The sequence below is a fragment of the Corvus brachyrhynchos genome, unplaced genomic scaffold, assembly GCF_000691975.1.
Source record: "Corvus brachyrhynchos isolate BGI_N302 unplaced genomic scaffold, ASM69197v1 scaffold83, whole genome shotgun sequence".
Classification (NCBI taxonomy): Eukaryota; Metazoa; Chordata; class Aves; order Passeriformes; family Corvidae; genus Corvus; species Corvus brachyrhynchos.
This window is the reverse complement of record NW_008238464.1, coordinates 4436323-4440145: the sequence shown is the minus strand read 5'-3', so window position 1 is coordinate 4440145 and position 3823 is coordinate 4436323. Positions and strand designations below refer to the sequence as shown.

Sequence of the window (3823 nt, the reverse complement as noted above, 5' to 3'; positions counted from 1 at the left end):
AACCCATAGGAAAAGAAAACAAAGAGACAGCACTCAGCTAAAAGCAGCTTCTCGCACTGTAAGAGGACATGACCCAGCGTCAGCAAAGCATCCGCATCCTCTAGCTTCTCCATAAACTTCAGTACCTGCTTTCACACTTGTGTCACTTCTCTTCATTAAGGCCCTCATAAATACTTTGATCATTACTAGAATGTAGAAATTTCAAACAGCTCAGAAGGCTAAAATCTGCCTTTGTAACAAATAGGTAATAAACTGAAGGCCTGCTCGTTTATTTTTGGTTATTGATCCATCTTGGCTAATCAGCCCAGTCCTGGCACAGCAAGTACCATCCACATCAACTCCAAGCACCACACAATAGATACCTCTGAAGCAACAGAGGAAACCAGTGCCCCACCTATCCAAACAGCACAACTGCTGAAACACAACAGGCTACCTAACTATATTTCCTTTCTTGCTTAAACATCTTATGTGAAACAAAGTTTGTATTTCATTTCATTAATTAAAAAAAAGACTTTGAAAAGGAGGTTGCCTAAGACAATTGCTACCCGATTCTGTAAACATACTACATTCACCATTTTTGTCTCATAAAATTTCAGCCATATTCTATCTGTGGTATATCTCACTACCTGTTTTCACGTCTGCTTCTATGGTTGTGCATACTTTGCACACGGTAACTGATATGAATTGAGGAAAAGTGGGTAAGGTAAAAACACACCCGAATAGCATTTTATTTTGCACCTGTATTTTGTCATGATTGTAAGAGAAAAGCAACACTTTTGAGAATCCAGGGATCTGCCAAGCATGCCATGTTCACCACACTGTCTGCTCCACCGAATGATCAACAGTAGTTACATGTCACCATATTAATACTGGCTAATGAGATCAGGACCAAAACCAGCACAGCAAACCTATAGTACCAAAAAGTCTCTAAACCACAAAGTTTGTTTCTATAACTGTGAACAAATACAGGCTATACCAGCATGCCCGAGCTTCCACTCTAACATATGTTTTTCTTAGCATGAGTATTTCTAAAACTTTACTGACACCAGGGTTTTGTGTATAGCTGCAGTAATTTAAAATGCAATGGGTTGGTATTCTCTAATCAGGATATATTCCTCTGTATCTGAATTCTTAAAATATGCAATACTCTATTAAAGTTTAAAAATGTACACTGTCAGGCCACCTCATTGCACACAAAGTTATTATTTATGCTGGGTTTAAAATATGAACTCCATTAATGGTGAGAAACAAATTAATTTGTTGTGTCACATATACCTAATTGAATATAAATATATATATTTCATATTTCAATGCACTTTCAATTTACTCATGCCATTAGCATTTATGAAACAATTAAGAATCCTTATGATAGAGGAAAAAAGATTACTTCAAGAAAAAAAAAATTTAACATTTGGAAGAATTACTTTACCCACCACTGAACAGAGCAACAGTTTAATTGGGCAGAACACCGATGACTATATTATTATGAGAAAACTAATGGGTCTAATTAATTTGCAAGAAAATTTTAAATTGGAACTACCTAAAACAGAAATAACTTCTGGATTCCTGGGCCAATATGCATAAATCTGCAAAGCAAAACAAACAGAAAGCTCATTTTTTCAAAAGGTGTACCAGGATCTCATGTACTAACTTTTTCAAAAGACTGGACAATGGTTCACAGGTGAAGTGATTAGTGCAGGCCTCATTTCTCCACCTCAGGATGAAGAAACACTGCTATTTCCCACATTACAAACACCATCCCAGCTGTCTCTGAACATTGTTCACTTCAGGAGCTAGTAAGAATCCTTGACTTTCACTCCCTGGAAACTATTGTTCTACAACATTTCTCTATACCTAGTAAATACAAGGACAAAGAGCACTGCCTTTAAGTTTATTATTTCATGAGAAGCAGAAAGTAGCTCTCCTGCAGAGTTCCTCAACCCTCCGCCTCTCTGACACGCCAGATGACCTACTTTGGGGAAGCAGGGTGTCCAGCGACGAGCACCCAGCACCCCACCCCTGTCTGACTAAACTAACTGAAACACGGCAGCACCTGGTTTCACAGTTTTCAGCTATCTAAAAACTCCCTTAAACACCTCTAATAAATCCACATCAGTAATCCTCCTTCCTCAAAACACACTGGGAATGGGGGGTTGTGAATAGCCACAGCTTAGAAACCATCAGTCCCTCAATGCAAACAGAAAATATTTTTCTAGAACATGCGCTTTGCATTCAAAGATGCCTTGGTTTTGATTTCAAACCTGCGGCAAGTAAATTGATACAGCACCTGTCTCCATGAGTCTGGAAGCAGCTTTTATGCTCAAGGAGCATGAAAAATGCAGATACTCTGGGTAGTTTTGCTGCTGCTCAAGACCACGACCAGCAAACAGAGCTATCTGGGTATCACTTTTCGAGTCACTACTGTTATAGTTTCTACCAAAGAAAGCCATGACCACTGCAAAGGATTAACATACCAACAACAACACAAGGCACAAAAAAACAAAGGCTGGAAAAGCAGCAGACATGGCTGACCTTGTCTCTCTTCTTTAGCTACAGAAGATGCAAGGTGACACCGAAGAGAACAAACACCTTTCCATAAGCTTCCAGACAGCAAGCCAGGAAACTAGAGAAGAAAAGACAGGAAGGGGAGGTGAGTTCCCTTTCTGTGCAGCAACAAGGCAAAGGCTGAAGTTCTGAATTTATCATATGTTCAGTAACCAGGGTGCAATAAAAAGGATCATCCAGACTATCAAGGGCTAACTCTGCTGTTAGTTTTGGGAAAATATAGCAAAAGTGATTTTGTGTATCTTTTTTTTTTTTTTTCACAAAAGCAATCGGAAACATAATCTGGTAGAAGTAAGAGGCAAATGCAACAGCTAATGTTGCAATACAGAACAACAGCAACAAGAGCTAACATTATAATGAATCTGTATCTGTTTCATGGCCTATATAAAAATATTTGCTAATTACAGCCTTGATCTTCATGGTACAGGTGCCTTCTATTGCTACATTTATTCACTGTTCCCAAAAGTGACATCTTCTGTCAAAGTCACAAGAAGAAAGTCAGTTACAAAGACAAAGCGATCTGCTCAACTTCTTAAACAGACTTGAGCAAGACAGAGGATTTTGATTTCCAAAGTTGTGAAATCAATAGTTCAGAGAAGCAACAACATTGCATCAGAAATTATAATCCTAAAAATTAAAACACAGTACCATTAACATCATCTATGTGGTGCAGACTGCTTCAGATTCCTAAAAAGCAGTGGCAAAACAAGTACTTCCAAACAGAAATTCTTCATAATCTCCTACCCAGTAAGTCCTTTCAAATTCTTCCATGTTAAGTTACTAATCCAAACTCCCGATGATACAAACCACGCGTGGTTGGGCCATGAAAATTGGTTTTTACAAAGGCCACTACCACATTTCATGAAAGAGAAGTCTAATTCTCCCACGTTGAGCTGCTAGAACAGTAGCAGTATATTCCTCAGAAACAAAAATGCTTCATGGGAAGGAGAAGGGGAAGAAACGCTGTTCAAGCTGAAGAACACTTTAAATTCTTGCCGACTTTCAGTCACCATTTAACTTTTAAAACAACAAAAGGTTTCACTTTGTTTTACAAAAACATGACAGCTCCGAGTGAAATATTACATGGAATTCAGGGAATAACCCTGATGCATGCAGAGGGCCACATTCACGGTTAAAAAACAGTGGAAGATATCAACATAGGAACTAGAACTGAGAGCACTCATGATCAGCCAGCTGTGAGACCTGAATTACAAACCTGAATCCCAATCTGACAACCTGATCTGAGATAGGCCAAAGT

The 3823-nt window shown here is 38.6% G+C and overlaps 1 protein-coding gene across 1 annotated transcript in view; it reads right to left on the bottom strand.

Moving 5' to 3' along the window:
* NCK2 (NCK adaptor protein 2) overlaps nt 1–2615 on the bottom strand; it is an 84656-nt gene extending 82041 nt beyond the window's left edge. Inside the window, exon 1 of the mRNA XM_008635834.2 lies at nt 2533–2615. The gene's annotated coding sequence lies outside the window, so the exon portion shown is untranslated. The remainder of the gene's footprint in view (nt 1–2532) is intronic.
* Between the last annotated feature and the right edge of the window lie 1208 nt (nt 2616–3823).